Genomic DNA, 17,631 nt, shown 5'->3' with positions numbered 1-17,631 from the left:
ATTAACAATGTTATCACAGATATGCCTGTTATATTTAATCCCGTGTGCTGTTATCTTGTCATTGTTCCCATTCCATTCAGTTCGCAGATTTACTTTCAAGTGACAGAAAGTAACCTCCCAGTGAGCCAATGGCTTCTGTTACATTTAGCCCAAAAGCCACTGTAATTTATATGGTTTCCTTGACAAGAATTATAGTGTTATTTTTGTAAATGATGATGTCACAGAGCAAATTTAAATTGAGGTCTTCCTCTCAGTAACACTAAAAATAACTAAGGAACATCACTGAGATCCTAAGAATGTTAAGAAAAAGAATCATTTCTATACTTGAGTGCTTTGCTCCTCATTTGAAAATGCCATAATGAAAAATCGGTACCAAGTGTGACGGCCTATTAATAAATCATAATGGGAAAATAGTAAGGTTTTCCCGTTCTTAGAATAATATTTTTTTGGCTACAAAAAAGAAGCTGATCACATTTCGTGTTTTTAAATATGTAAAATATATTTTATTTCATCAGAGTTCATGATAGCCAATAATAATGATAAATTCTTCCTTGACTAAAGCTTCAACAGTGAGTCAGACCTAATAAGAACTGTGAATGTTAAAAACTTCAATGGATATAAAGGTTACTACATGTCAAAGAGTATTACACTGTATGTTTAAGAATCAGAGTCATGTTTTACAGCATAGAAACGTGCCCGTCAAACCAACTTGTCCATGCTGACCAAATTGCCTACCTGAGCTAGTCCAACTTCCCTGTGTTTGGCCAATATTCCTCTATCCATGTACCTATCTAAATGTCTTTTAAATGTTGTAATTGTAACCACCTCTACCAGTTCTCCTGGCAGCTCATTCAATATACACACCACTCACTATGTGGAAAAAGTTGCTCCTTAAGAACCATTTAAATCTTTCCCCTTTCACTTTAAATGTATTTAGACTCCCTTACCCTGGGAAAAGGACTGTGACCATTCACTTTACCTATTCCCATCATGATTTTATATACAAGGTCACCCCTCTAGAAGGAAAACAGTCCCAACCATCCAGTTTCTCTTTATACCTCAACCTTTACAGTCTGAGTAACACCCTTGCTAATCTTTACTCAGCCTTTCCAGTTTCATGACATCCTTCCTATAGCTGACTGATCATAACTGCACACAACAAGTGCAGTCTCAGTCTCATCAACATCTTGTATAGCTTTAACATGATATCCTAACTCTTAAAATCATTGCCCAAACCAAAGCTGCTCACAATGTTCCATATCTGGTCTCACCAATGCCTTATGAAGCCTCAGAATTATATCGTTGCTTTTATATTCTAGTCCTCAGGAACTACAATAAAATATTCTGTGAAGTTCAACTGGTCAAAATCTAGTTCTGCTGTTTGGACAGTAGATCTAGAACCTGGGATCACAGTCTTAGCACACGCATTAGAATACAGAACAGTACAGGCCCTTCGGCCCACATAGTTGTGCAATTAGGGCAATTTGGACTGAGATTATGAGATATCTTATTTAGCCTCAGGCCTGTATTCCTGTCACCCTCTGGTAACCTTCACCCTCTTACTAATAAAGAATGAATTTAAGTATACCTTAAATATACCAAGTGGAGAACCAGTGAGATTGTATCTACTGTAGAGCTACTGTGGTGATAGGTAAATTATAGTAGGCCCAGGTCCTTGCTTAGGCAAGAGTTGATTCTAGCTATGACCGAGCTCTCAAAGCGCTTCATCACAGTAGATGTGAATGCCACTGCGCAATAGTTGGTGAGGCAGCTCACCTTGCTCTTCTTGGCCACTGGTATGACTGTCGCCACTTTGAAGCAGGTGGATCAAACGCCTTACTAAAATCTATGTAGACAACATCCACTACTCTACCTTCATCAATCACCCTCCTCACCACGTCAAATACTCAATCAAGTTAGTAAGACATGACTTGCCCTGCACAAAGCCGTGTTGGCTCTCCCTAATTAGGCCATTGATTTCCAAATGCTCATAAATCCTATCTCTCAGAATTCTCTCCAGTAACTTCCTTACTACTGACATGAGATTTACTGGTCTATAGTTTCCAAGATTATCCCTGTTTCCATCTTTGAACAATGGAACAACATTAACAACTTGCTAGTCCACTGGAAACTCGCCTAAAGCAAGAAAGGACACGAAGATTTTGGTCAAGACCCCAGCAAGCTCTTGCCTCTCTCAATAACCTGGGGTGTACTGTATCCATCAGGCTATGGAGACTTATCCACCTTAATGGTCTTTCAGAGACCCAACACTATCTCCTCCTTTACTTCAAAATGTCCTGGCATATTAATACTCTCAAGCCCTATCCTCCACATCTTTCTCTGTGGTAAATACTGATGTAAAATACTCATTAAGAACCTCGCCCTCATCCTTTGCGTCCAAGCAAATGTTCCCCCCTTTATCTTTGAGCAGTCCCACTCTCTCCCTAGGTATCCTCTCGCTCCTGATTTACAGTATGTATAGAATGCCTTGGAATCCTACTTGCAAAGGACTTTTCATGGCTCCTTTCCTAATTCCCTTCTTGAGTTCGTTTCTGGCTTTTTTATAATCCTGAGGGGTTTTGTTTGATTCTACTTACTAAGCTTTACGCATGTTCCCTTTTTCTTTTTGTCTAAATTCATCACCTCCCTCAACATCCAGGGTTCTCTTACCTTGCCATCCCCGTCCTTCCTTCTGATGTCCCGTACTGTCTGTCTGTATCTTGTTTTACGGCGGTTGGCATCCAGCTTAATGGTGCATTACCGCCACCCTCTGCTCCAGAATGTGCACTAGACATACATTCTAAATCCCTTCACCCAATCTCTCTCTCTCTCACACACACACACACAAACCTACACTTCACCCTCCCATCTTTGACCATCCTAGTATCCTATTCCTGTTTATTCATCATATTCTATAAAAAAACCCCTGTACCCCTTAAAAATGCTAAAAATACCCAGACTTGTGCTCTCTCACCCATGCCCAGCACCCCTTTTAATGTGAATTCCTGCATCCCCAACTCCCTTAACTTATTTCTCATCATCTCTCTCTGTATCTCATACTTCCTGCAACTCAGAACTACATGTTCTACTGACTCTTCTTCCTGACATTCCTCACACAATCCTGTCTGGTGTTTCCCTATCATTTTCAATGTTTTGTTTAATGCACAATGCCCCAGCCTTAACCTAGTCCACACAATTTCCTCTCTTCTGTTTCCATAACCTACCCTAGTAACTGCAACACTCTTTTGTATTTGATATAAATGCCTCCCTTTCCCCTCCCTGTCCCATCTTTCTTGCCACATTCGGTTGACTTTTTCCCAGATTACACACTTAACCTCTGCTTTACCGATACTAATGTGCATTTCCACATTTTCTTTCTTTAACGCCCTCTTTGCCAACTCATCCACCCTTTCATTCCCCTTCACCCCTACATGTGCTGGAACCCATAGAAATTTTACCTGACCTCCCTGATTTGCAATCCTTGTAATTAACTGAAGGACTTCATAAAGTACATCTTGCCGACTGTTTGTGTGAAAAGGCCTTAAACGTGCTAGAACTGAGGATGAGATGTCCTGTACTCTGTGCAGTTGGTCTTTAAATACTCTCCATGTTGGATTCAACTTGCCCAAAAACAGCTGTTCCCAATTAACTTCCCCTAGTTCCTCCCTAATGCTTTAGTAATTTGCCCTGCTCCAATTTAATACTCCCCCGTAAGGTCCATATTTATTCTAATCTATAGCTATCTTAAAGCTTAAGGAGCTGTAGTGACCGTTCCCTAACTGTTCACCCACTGACAGGTCGGTCACTTGGCCAGGCTCATTACCCAACACCAGACCCAGTACAGCCCCTCGTCTTGTTGGACTAGCTACATATTGATTTAAGAAACCCTCCTGGGTACACTTAACAAATTGTGCCCCATCTAAATCATTTGCATTAACTGAATCTTTATGTTAACTGAATGAGTGAACAAACATGATAATTATAATTGAATAGAAGTGCTTTGTAAGGAGCTTTGAAGTAAAATGAAGGAGTATCAGAAAGCCCGGCAAAGGCCTCACGTGGGCGGGCCAGCCTTGACACTTCTCCTTGGGAAATATTCCTCATGTTGGACAGTTCTCTGAGACAATGCCACCATCAGAGCTCTGAGGAGTTATGACATGGACCTTACAGCGACCTCTAGTGACTTAGGTGAGAATGACAGTGATGAAGCAATGGGCTTGGCAACCATGTCACTGCTTGCCCCAATAAAGACCAAGGACGTGAAGACAGCAGGACTGAAAATAGGGCCTATGAATGGAGACATTTGGTTTTTCATCAACTGCCTGAACCAGAAAAGATTGATAAATGGTCCAAAGAAATTCCACATCTTAAAAAAGGAAGCTTAAAAAGCTGAGCTTCAATGTATTAGTAACATATACAAATAGCTCCCATAAGATTGCATCTAAACTTTGGCTGCTATGTCAGAATGGTGGAAGTTTAACAGTGATGGGGTTTGGAGATATGGTACTAGTCACAGACTAGTAGCTCCAACTATGTTGCTTCCTCATCTGGCACAGTTGATACATTGGAGTGGAAAAGATGATCCACAGATTCTCCCATTGGTGGTGGAATCTCATGTTCAGAGCATAGGCTCAACAAACATCTGGAAGATGCATGACAGGGCAGAAAACAAATTCTGGGGCATCAGACAAGCTACCACAGTTAAGTGCTCCTGCCCCACTTGGTCCATTTTTAGATCTACAAGTGGACTTCATTTCTTTACCAAAGTGTCAAGGATACTCAGACATACTGGTAATAGTGGAAATGTTTTCAAGATTGATGCAAGCTATTCCAGCAAGGAAAGCCACTGCCACACACACAGCAAAACTTTTAATCAAGGCCTATATTCCTAGATGGGGATTGCCCTGTCACATTGCCTCTGACCAAGTAACCCATTTCAATTCTACTTCCCATTCCCATTCCGACATATCAGTCCATGGCCTCCTCTACTGCTGCAATGAGACTGAACTAAGGTTGGAGGAGCAACACCTTATATTCCAAATGAATGTTAATTTCTTGAACATCTGGTAATTGCCCCCCACACACCATTCCCCATTCCTGTTTCCCTTTCTCACCTTACCTCCTTACCTGTCCATCACCTTGCCCCAGTGCTCCTCCCCCTTCCCTTCCTTCCATGGTCTTCTCTTCTCTCCTGTCAGATTCCCCCTTCTCCAGCCCTTTATCTCTTTCACCAATCAACTTTCCAGCTCTTTACTTCATCCCCTCTCACCTATCACCTTGTAGTTCTTCCTCCCTTTCCCCACCTTCTTACTCTAATTTCTCCTCTCCCTTTCCAGTCCCGATGGGGAGTCTCAGCCAGAAATGTCTACTGTTAACTTTTTTCCACAGATGCTGCCTGACCTGCTGAGTTCTCCCAACATTTTGTGCGTGCTGCTTTGGATTTCCAGCATCTGCAGATTTTATCTTGTTTGTGACACATTTCACCAGGAGTGTCAGAAATGACGTTTTCTGGTGAACACTGAATGACTTTTTATTGTGCACATCACCAGGTTCATCAGTACAAGTTGAATGAATGAATGGAATCCTCAAACAACAACTCATTAAGTATCATGAAGAAGGCGTACCACAGCCTACGGTTCTTCCTACAGTCTTATATATCATTAGAGCAACCCCACACAAGAAAACTAAATTAAGTCTATTTGAGGTGGAAACAGGGCAACCCAAGTCATTGCTTGTTCTCAGAGAGGCTGATATACATATTATGGCACTTGGCTTAGTTAACTATTGTGTGAAATTAACCCATGCTGTACAGTCTGCCTCCCACAGATTTCTATCTCTTAGTGATCCAACAGAAGGAGGACACAGCCTGATCCCTGGTGAGTGGGTCCTGATTAAGGCATTGAGGTAAATGTGTTAGCAACCTCTGACCTAGTGTCTATGCCGCTGGACTACAGTGAGCAAATCACTAACCAGCCAGAAGACCTTGAACAGAGTTGATAATTACTGGACATTATGAAGTTTAATCTAATATTATTTGTTGTTGTTATATATTAACTAATTTTTCCCACTCACAATGTATAAGGCATTGGTGAGGCCGAATCTGGAGTATTGTGTTCAGTTTTGGTCACCAAATTACAGGAAGGATATTAATAAGGTTGAAAGAGTGCAGAGAAGGTTTACAAGGATGTTGCCGGGACTTGAGAAACTCAGTTACAGAGAAAGGTTGAATAGGTTAGGACTTTATTCCCTGGAGCATAGAAGAATGAGGGGAGATTTGATAGAGGTATATAAAATTATGATGGGTATAGATAGAGTGAATGCAAACAGGCTTTTTCCACTGAGGCAAGGGGAGAAAAAAACCAGAGGACATGGGTTAAGGGTGAGGGGGGAAAAGTTTAAAGGGAACATTGGGGGGGGGGGCTTCTTCACACAGAGAGTGGTGGGAGTATGGAATGAGCTGCCAGACGAGGTGGTAAATGCGGGTTCTTTTTTAACATTTAAGAATAAATTGGACAGATACATGGATGGGAGGTGTATGGAGGGATATGGTCCATGTGCAGGTCAGTGGGACTAGGCAGTAAATGGTTCGGCACAGCCAAGAAGGGCCAAGGGCCTGTTTCTGTGCTGTAGTTTCCATGGTTTCTATGGTTTCTATAATACGTACTTGCAGGTATCACATGAATTTGCTGATGCTGTTAATGTCTCTGCGGTTGGGTATGTCAATATATATCACATACTTCAAAATATTCACTAATGTTAGGCATTCCTGCAGATTCAGAACAAACATGCACCCTTTTCCTTAAGCAAAGTTTATTATCACAATCCAGCAATTGATGGTTCTTCAAAATCGTATGACATTAGATCTTCTCTTGGCAGTTAGGAGAACCAGCTGGAAAAATGAACAGAAAAATGGCAGGTGGAATTGAATGAAAATTTGAGGTGTTGTGCTTTGGGAGGACACACCAGGCTAGGACATACAGAGTGACAATAAGATATAGGATCAGAATTAGGCCATTTGGTCCATCGAATCTGCTCCGCTATTCCAACATGGCTGATTCATAACCCTCTCAACCCTATTCTTCTGCTTCTCCCCATAACCTTTCATGCCCTGACTAATTGAGAATCTATCAACCCATGCTTTAAATATACCCAATCTCTTGGCCTCCACAGTCATCTGTGGCAATGAATTCCACAGATTCATTACCCTCTGGCTAAACAAATTTGTCGTCAACTCTGTTCTAAATGGACATCCATCCATTCTGAGGCTGTGTTCATTGACATCTTCAAGGAGCAATGCTTCAGAAGGACCTCCATCACCAAGGGCATGCTCAGTGTTTAACTCCATAATTCCTACAGTTCTGATTGAAAAGCTACAGAACCTGGGTCTCTCTACCTCCCTTTGCAACTGGATCCTCGTCTTCCTAACCGGAAGACCACAATCTGTGCAGATTAGTAATAACATCTCCACCTCACTGACAATCAACACTGGTGCACTTTAGGGATGTGAGCTTAGCCCACTGCTTTACTCTCTCTATACCCATGACCGTGGTGGGTCTCATCAGCAAGGATGACGAGTCAGCATACAGAGAGGAGGTGCAGCGGCTAACAGACTGGTGCAGAGCCAACAACCTGCCTCTGAATCTGAACAAAACAAAAAAATGGTTGTTGACTTCAGGAGGACACGGAACAACCACTCTCCACTGAACATTGACAACTCCTCCGTAGAGATTGTTAAGAGCACCAAATGTCTTGGTGTTCACCTGGCGAAGAATCTCACCTGGTCCCTCAACACCAGCTCCATAGCAAAGAAAGCCCAGCAGCGTCTCTACTTTCTGCAAAGGCTGAGAAAAGTCCATCTCGCACCCCTCCATCCTCACCACATTCTACAGAGGATGTATCGAGAGCATCCTGAGCAGCTGAATCACTGCCTGATTTGGAAATTGCATCATCTCGGATCGCAAGACCCTGCAGTGGATAGTGAGGTCAGCTGAGAAGATCATCGGGGTCTCTCTTCTGACCATTACAGACATTTACAACACGCGCTGCATCCGTAAAGCAAACAGCATTATGAAGGACCCCACGCACCCCTCATATAAACTCTTCTCCCTCCTGCCATCTGGCAAAAGGCACTGAAGTATTCCGGCTCTCACGACCAGACTATGTAACAGTTTCTTCCCCCAAGCCATCAGACTCCTCAATACCCAGAGCCTGGACTGACACCAATCTACTGACCTCTACTGTGCCTATTGTCTTGTTTATTATTTATTGTAAAGCCTGCACTGTTTTGTGCACTTTATGCAGTCCTGGGTAGGTCTGTAGTCTAGTGTAGTTTTGTGTTGTTTTACGTAGATCAGTGTAGTTTTTGTATTGTTCATGTAGCACCATGGTCCTGAAAAACATTGTCCCATTTTTACTGTGTACTGTACCAGCAGTTATGGTTGAAATGACAATAAAAAGTGACTTGACTTGACTGCGTGGCTAGGCATAGCTCAAACGCCATCTACAGATTTGCTGATAAATCAATCATTGTAGGCAGAAGCTCAGATGGTGACAAGAGGGCATACAGGAGCAAGTTATACCAGTTAGTTGAGTGGTTTCGCAATAACAACCTTGCACTCAACATCAGTGAGACCGAAGAGCTGACAGTGGACTTCAGAAAAGGTAAAACAAGGGAACACAAGCAAATCCTTATAGAAAGATCGGAAGTGGAGAGAGTGAGCAATTTCTAACTTGGTCCCAACATATTAATGCAGCTATAAAAAAGGACAAGACAGTGGCAATATTTCATCAGGAGTTGTAAGAGATTTGGTTTGTTATCTAAAACACTCGAAACATATTCAGATGTACCGTGAACAGCATTCTGACTGGCTACATTATTCTCTGTTATGGGTGGGGGGAACTACCACATGGGACCAGAGTTGTGTAATTAGTCAGCTCCATCATGGGTACTAGCCTCCGTAGTACTCAACACACCTTCAAGGGGTGATGCCTCAGAAAGTCAGTTTCCATCATCAAGGATCCCCTTCACCAAGGGCATGCTCAGTACTTCTTTAAAAAATTTCTGTTTTCACACTACTTACTTTACATTAACTTTACTATACAGATATATACTCACTGTAATTCAGTTTTTTTTCTATATTTATCATGTCTTGTATTGTACTGCTGCTGTAAAGTTAACAAATTTGATGACATATGCCAGTGATATGATTCTGATGCTGGTCCTGGGCTCACCCACTATAGGAAACATCCTCTCCACATCTACACTATTCTGATCTTTCAATATTCAATAGAATTCAATGAAACCCTCTCTCATTCTTCTAAACTCTAGCGAATGCAGGCCCAGAGCTATCAAATGATCCTCATACGTTAACCCTTTCATTCTCAGAATCATTCTCCTGAACCTCCTCTGAACACCCTCCAACGTCAGCACATTTTTTTAGATAAAGGGGCCAAAACTACACACAATACTCCAAGTGCATCTGACTAATGTCTCAGCATTACATCCTTGCATTCATATTATCCTCGAATGCTAACACTGCATTTGCCTTCCTTACCGCCAACTCAGCCTGAAGTTAACCTTTAGGGAATCCTGCATGAGGACTCCAAAGTCCTGTCATATCACTGATTTTTAAAATTTTCTCCCCATTTAGAAAATAGTCTATGCCTTTATTCCTTCTACCAAAGTGCATGAGCATATACTGTACTTTCCTATACTATATCGATGGGCTGAATGGCTGACTTCTGCTCCTTTGTCTTATGGTCTTATATTCCATCTGCCACTTCTTTGTCCATTCTCCCAATTTGTCTAAAACCTTTGGCAGATTCCCCTTTTCCTCAACATAACCTGTCTCTCCACTATCTTCATATTGTTTGGAAACATGGCTACAAAGCCATCAATTCTGGCATCCAAATCATTGACACACAACGTGAAAAGAAGTGGGCCCACTCTGACTACTGAGGAGCATCAGCAGCCAACCAGAAAAGGTCCCCTTTATTCCCACTCTTTTTGTCCTGCCAGCAGGCAATCTTCTATCTATGCTAATATCTTTCCTGTAACACTGTGTGCTCTTTATCTTATAAAGCAGCCTCATGTGCAACAGTCTGTCAAATACCTTCTGAAAATCCAGGCAAGCAACATCCACTTGACTCTCCTTTGTCTATCAAATGGTAGGGCACTGAAGAGCGTGGTAGAACAAAGGGATCTGGAAACAGATCCATAATTCCTTGCAAGCGATACACAGGTAGATAAGACATTGAAAAGAGCTTTGATGCATTGGTTTTCATAAATCAGAGCACTGAGTACAAGAGTTGGGATGTTATATGAGATGGTGATGAAGCAAAACTTGAAGTATTCTATGCAGTTCTGGTGACCTAGCGCAGGAAAAATATCAATAAGATTGAAAAAGTGCAGAGAAAGCTTACAAGGATGTTGCTGGGATTTGAGGACCTGAGTAAAAGGGAAAGGTTGAATAGGTTCAGCCTTTTTTTCCGGGAGTGCAAGAGAATAGGAGAGATTTGATAGAGGTATACAAAATTATGAGAGGAAAATAGGGTAAACAGATGTATGGTTTTTTCACCAAGGTGGGGTGAGACGAGAACAAGAGATTGTAGTTTAAGGGTGAAAGGTGCAATATTTAATGGGAACATGAGGGGGAGTTTCTTCTTTTAGCGGATGATGCAAGTTTGGAATGAGCTGGAAGCCGAAGTGGTGGTTGTGGTTTCAAATGCAATATTGAAGAGAAGTTTGCATAAGTACATGGGATAGGAGGGGTATGGAGGACTATGGTTCAAATGTGGGTCACTGAACTAAATAGAATAGCAGTTCAGTGTGGCTGCTTGGCCTGTTTCTGTGTTGTAGTACTCAATGACTCTAGCCTTGTAACTCTCCAGAATCAGGTTTAATATCACTGGCACATGTCATGAAGTTGTTGTTTAGTGGCAGCAGTACTACAGGTGGTGGTTTGGGTGATACATAATAATAAAATCTATGATTTACAATAAGAATTGAATTGACCTTATTTCTCACAAACTTCACATACATGAGGAGTAATAATCTTTACATTACGTCTCTGTCTGAATGTGCAATGTGCAATTTATAGCAATTTGTAATAAATGGTACGTGTTAGAGTGAGTTTTTTTGGGTAGATGATTTGTTTACATTTAAATGACTTTGTCCACCAGATTTCTATTTTAACTATTTGACAAAGGACTGTGGATTGAGTCCACCACAATGGGCTTCCTAAAAGGTGTGAATACCAGATGCCTCTGGCGCCATAGTTTGGCCTAATGCTGTAGTTTCAAAGGTAGTGTTATCTATACATTATAAATATTAATTGTCTTCTATGTTAGCACGGGAAATGCCAAATAAATGTTTTGCAGACTTAACTTACATTCCTAAAGGCTGTGGATACCAACCCGGACATGCTGGCGTCAGAAGGAAAGGATGGAGTGATATTTTGTATGTAGCTTCAATAGGAAGCATTGTCTGTAACTTTTTAAGTAGCGATTGCCTTTGTGTTTAGCATATAAATATCGAGCCCACGTTGAGCTAGCAGACCTTTCTGCAGAAAGCATCTCCATCCGTAAGATGCCTACTGTACCTTGTTGTGTGGAATAAAGAAGCTGCTTTGTATCTACCAGTAACTCTGCCTCTCCAGTAAGTTCATCCACGTTACAACATTTGGTGTCAGGAGTGGGATATCTTCGTGACCCGTCGTGTGGCCAGCGTTCCTAGCAGTCTTAAGTTGGTGAGTATTTTTCTAAAGTAACATTCACACTTGGATCTGTTCGGCTGGTGGACACATGGGAACACGAGGTATCACGAACGTGGAGAGCTGAACTGGTAGATATAAAAGTAGTGTGTGCGTGTGCATGTGTGCTTATGTAAGTGAGGAATCTTTGCATGTTGACTTGGTTAACTTGGAGGCACCAGTTGCGAAAGGTGGTAACCAACGGTACGGTTCGAGACCCCAGAGTAGGGGCGTGTATACTCGTTCGGGGAGCTGCATTTTAGTGTATGCGTTTGCAAGTGTGATGCGAGGGAATACAGTAGGCATCATGAGTTCAGGTACTCAAAAGTGGCAGATTGTGGAATACATACTCTGCTTTTAACTGCTACCCGTCTATGATATTTTGCATAGTGTGGGAATTAGTGTGGGGATATCTCAGGGAGAGGTTTTACCCAGAGAGATTGACCAGAATGGCACCTATTGAAATCAGGCAACGTCAGGTTAAGAACCCTGATGATCTAAGCCAGCCCTTGACCTTGATTACGACTATTCATAAGCCCTTCACCCCCGGGGAGAAACAGAGCATTTTGTCCGAGTTGCCCTCACTTAAAGTCGCCTGTGGGAATTCAGAATTCTGGTGCAAACTCGAGGAAATGGTTGAAATTCACCAGATGCACCCTAAAGATATACATGTGTTAGTGAAAGCAAAGTGCCCGAGGAATATGTAGGACAGGATGGCCCAGGGGGTGCGGGATGGTACATGGACAACTACCGGGAGCGCCAGTAATGAAGAAAGACATCGCTCTTTTAAAGGGGAAGTGAGGCAGCGCCTTGGGGGAGGCGAGAGTAGCTGGGGAACGATAGTGGCAGTGATTCAAAAAGCTGACGAGACAGCCATGGATTATGCAGAGCGTAAACACCGAGCATATGAGGAGTATTCAGGATTGGATTATCCAGGGAGGGATGACCCAGTCTTCCTAAAAACGCTGAAGGAAGGCCTGACCTCAGCCCACCAAGAAGTTTTAGATTTAGGCATAATGGTAGGGTCTGACTACTCTGCGATAGTTTCGTGGGCCAGTGAGATAGACCAAAGAAAAGGCAAGAGAAATCGTAAAGTGGGTATAATGGATGCAGCTACTGTGATGTCCTGGAGGGCTTGTTTTGCTTGCCAGCAGCCAGGGCACATAGCAAAGGATAGCTGGACCAAGTATAAAACAGTGAAGGAGTTGATATGCTACAGCTGTGGCCTATCGGGACATGGCTGGAGACAGTGTTCCAAAAGGGAGGGGGGAAACCCAGGTGAAGGTCACGGCAGACACCCAGTCACTCACCCCATCAGCAACCAGTCTGACTGTTGATCAGAGAAAAGAGCTAGTTATGGCGCCTCTTAAGGCAGAAAAGGATGTGGCAGCGGGCTCCACTGCCTACGCTGGTGACTCACGGATGTTCACAACGGCATTGTTAGGGGGACGGCAATGCAATATGTTAGTGGACACAGGGGCATCGGTACCGATAACAGACTTGCCCTTACCAACAACCGGACAGGCCAGTTATATCAGGGGTGTAGGAGGGAAAACAGTAAAAGCAGAAAGAAGTGAATTGCAGATACTAGAAATCGGGGGAGTGCAGCTTCCAGTTTATTTCTGGGTATGTCCAAATAATGAGGGCATGATCCTTGGAATAGACATCCTATGGGAAGCAGGAGCTGTTATAGATTCGGCAAAGGGAGAAATAATATGGACGAGTCAGGGGCAGCGAACGCTTACGACCAACAGAATACACAAGCAAGATTGTGGTCAAGTAAAGATAAACCCAGTTAAGATAGAGGAGGGTCTGTTTCAACCCCCTAAGCAGGACCCTACACAAAATGACACACTGACCACTGTTCAGGGTATAGTAAAGGAACAAAAACACCAGGGGATACTCAGAGAGACTGTGGCCACTCCAGAACATAAAGTTTTCCCAGCTCCTCCAAGGGCAGAAGTTACTGTGAAGAAGGCAGCAGAGGAACAAGAGGCAATTGAAATTGCAAGTGTGCAGGAGGAAATGACAGAAGCCAGCTTAGTAAAATTATATGAAGAGGTAGAGGCAGAAGAGAAGGAAAACTGGAGGAGAAAAGGAGCAAAGGAGGGATCAGATGGGTGCTGGACACATGGGGAGGAAAGAGTCATGGTGGCCCCACCCTGTATTAGACAGATACTACTGACGTTTTATCATGGGGCGATGCATGAGGGAAGGCAGAGCATGATCACAACCCTCGGGCAGGACTGGTGGTGGCCAGGGATGGGAGGGGATGTTGAGAAATTCTGCCGCCGTTGTATCATTTGTGCCCAGCATAACCCTGGTAAGGGCAGAAAGCTACAGCTGGCCAATCAGCCTCGGCCGAGGGGACCCTGGGAAAACATCTAAATAGACTTCACAGAGCCCCTGCCAAAAAGCAGGGGGAAAAGCTACTGTCTAGTAATTATGGATCACTTCACCCGGTGGGTAGAGGCTTTCCCAACAAGGGACTGCACCACCTGCACCGCTGCATGGTTCCTAGTTCAGGAAATCCTCCCAAGGTGGGGAACCCCAGTCCGGGTGGATTCAGATCAGGGAGCACATTTCACAGGGAAAGTGATGAAGGAAATGTGCCGACTGCTAGGGATTCGACAGCGGTTCCACGTACCCTACCAGCCCCAGAGTTCAGGAATGGTAGAAAGGATGAACTGAACAATCAAGAATGTGTTAGCCAAAGCTATAGCTGAGACAGGAAAGACATGGGATTATGTATTACCAGGAATCTTGATGAGATTGCGCGCAACCCCGAACTGCACTTTGGGTCTCAGCCCCTACGAGTTATTGATGGGCGAGCAATGCGACTCCCTTATGGGGTAATTACGGGTTGCGGGGAGCCTGGGGCTTACAGGGACAGAATGACCCAATATGTGAAAGACCTTTGTAACCAACTTAAAGTATTAAAGGACCGAGTGAAACAACAACAGCGAATCACTGATCAGAAAGAGCCAGAGGGAAAGGGGATAGTTCTTCCACAGTGCGGCGACCAAGTTATGGTGAGGGTGCTGCCAGAAAGGCCAGGGTTTGCCCGCAGGTGGATAGGACCACAGACAGTGCTCTTAACCAATGATACGTGTGTCTGTGTACAGACTCGGCGAGGCAGCCTGTGGAAACACTGGACCCAGGTTAAAGCATACAACTCACTCTCTTGTTGCTCCTACAGACAGAATGGGGAACCAAGTGTACCCAGTAACCATGTAATTACAGAGAACCTAAGAGAGGAACACCAGCTGACCATGGCAGACCTGACCACAGCTGATGAAAACATAACCGGAGAAAATGCAAAGGCAGAAAACGCTGACAGCGTGGCAGAAGACACTGAGAACATGTTGGAAAACCATGAATAGCCTGCTAAGGTGTGATGATGATGGTACTCTGTTAAGAAGGCTGGTTGCTGAAGGTAGAAGATTAATTTTATAGCATAGTATAGAAAATTATTTGGAAAATAGATGTGGAGAGATTTTTGAGTTAAGGCAGAGACGGCAAGTTCCACCACTTTGATGGCATTTCAGACTGCACACAGCATCTGAAAGCAGTCACCCGAGTCTGAGGAGCCGGGCCTTATTCAGCAGTTGAGCCAGTGATCAACGGAACAGTTCGGAAGGGGGTGCCACTGGGGAGAGGTCCTTGCAGACATTTATGTAAAGGCCTCCCCAACCCCTTCCTGTACATCGATGAGAGAGCTTGTGGGTGCTCCTGGAAGGAGAGTTTCAGCGACCAGAGGATAAAGGGCAGAAGACAAAGGAATGTGATTAAGATGCAGTCAGCCTGCAGGCACATGAAAGGAGCTGCATTCCTAAAGACTTGGAACAGCCTCTCTGCTTAACATTTGGTAGGTAATGCTAGGATAGATATCGAGGTACATAATTGGGGGGGAATTTCGAGACAGGGCATTTTTGCGGCCCTTTTTGAGCAGATCCTCCTAGGCTGGCCTTTCCTAATACAAATTTAATTTTTGTCCAGGAAGGCCAAGAGGATGGACTGTTAGAGTGAGTTTATTTGGGTAGATGATTTGTTTACACATAAATGACTTTGGCCACCAGACTTCTATTTTAACTGTTTGACAAAGGACTGTGGATTGAGTCCACCACAATGGGCTTCCTAAAAGGTGTAAATACCAGATGCTTTTGGCGCCATAGTTTGGCCTAATGCTGTAGTTTTGAAGATAGTATTATCTATACATTATAAATATTAATTGTCTTCTATGTTAGCATGGGAAATGCCAAATAAATGTTTCGCAGACTTAACTTACATTCCTAAAGGCTGTGGATACCAACCCGGACATGTTGGCGTCGGAAGGAAAGGATGGTGTGATATTTTGTATATAGCTTCAATAGGAAGCATTGTCTATAACTTTTTAAGTAGCGATTGCCTTTGTGTTTAGCATATAAATATCGAGCCCACGTTGAGCTAGCAGACCTTTCTGCGGAAAGCGTCTCCATCCGTAAGATGCCTGCTGTACCTTGTTGTGTGGAATAAAGAAGCTGCTTTGTATCTACCAGTAACTCTGTCTCTCCGGTAATTTCATCCACGCTACAACAGTATGTTCAACAGGACAGTAAATATAACATAGCAATACAATTGTATCAGCGTAAATTAATCAGTCTGATGGCCTGGTGGAAGAAGTTGTCCCGGAGTCTGTTGGTTCTGGCTTTTATGCTGCGGTACCATTTCCCAGATGGTAGCAGCTGGAACAGATTGTGGTTGGAGGGACTCAGATCCCCAGTGATCCGTCTGAGGTGAAAGAGGCGCTGTTGTGCTTCTTTCACCACACGGCCAGTATGTACAGCCTGTGATGTGTAGGCCGAGGAACTTAAAGTTGTTCACCCTCTCAACCCCAGATCCATTGATGTCAATAGGGGTTAGCCTGTCTCCATTCCTCCTGTAATCCACAACCAGCTCTTTTGTTTTTGCGACATTGAGGGAGAGGTTGTTTTCTTGACACCACTGTGTCAGAGAGACGACATCTTCCCTGTAGACTGCTTTGTTATTACTTGAGGTAAGGCCAATCAATGGAGTATTGTCAGCAAATTTAATTAGCAGATTGGAGCTGTGGGTGGTTACACAGTCATGGGTATACAGAGAGTAAAAGAGGGGGCTTAGGACACAGCCCTGAGGGGCTCCTGTGTTGAGGGTTAGAGGGACAGAGGTGAGGGAGCCCCCTCTCACCACCTGCCGGTGATCTGACAGTCCAGGATGCATATATACAAATGGAAAATTAAATTAAACATGTAGTGCAAAAAGAGCAGAAAAAAATACTGAGGAAATATTCATGGTCATTGTCCATTCAGAAATTCAACGGTGGAGGGAAAACAGCTGTTCCTGAAACATTGAGTGTGTGTCTCCAGGCTCCTGGACCTCCTCCTTGATGGTAGCAGTGAGAAGAGGGCACGTCCTCTGTAATGGGGGTCCTTATGATGGATGCTGCCATATTGTGTCTTTTGCAGGTGTCCTAGATGCTGAGCAGGCTAGTGACCATGATGAAGCTGGCAGAATTTACAATTTTTTGTAGTTTGCAAGTGTCTTTGGTGACAAACCAATTCTCCTGAAACTCCTAATAAAATATAACCACTGCTGTATCTTCTTTGTAATTGCATTGATATGTTGGGCCTAAGTAGTCCTCAATGAGGACTGGTGTGTGTTTCCTCAACTTCCCCTTCCTGAAGACCACAATTGATTCCTCAGTCTTACTGACACTGAGTGCAAGGTTGTTGTTGCAACATCACTCAGCCCACTGATCTACCTCACTCCTGTACGCCTCGTCACCATCTGAACCGATCTATCTCACTCCTGTACGCCTCGTCACCATCTGAACTGATCTGTCTAACTCCTGTACGCCTCGTCA

Source organism: Mobula birostris, chromosome 1, assembly GCF_030028105.1.
Source record: "Mobula birostris isolate sMobBir1 chromosome 1, sMobBir1.hap1, whole genome shotgun sequence".
NCBI lineage: Eukaryota > Metazoa > Chordata > Chondrichthyes > Myliobatiformes > Myliobatidae > Mobula > Mobula birostris.
Note: the sequence above shows the minus strand (reverse complement) of the source record.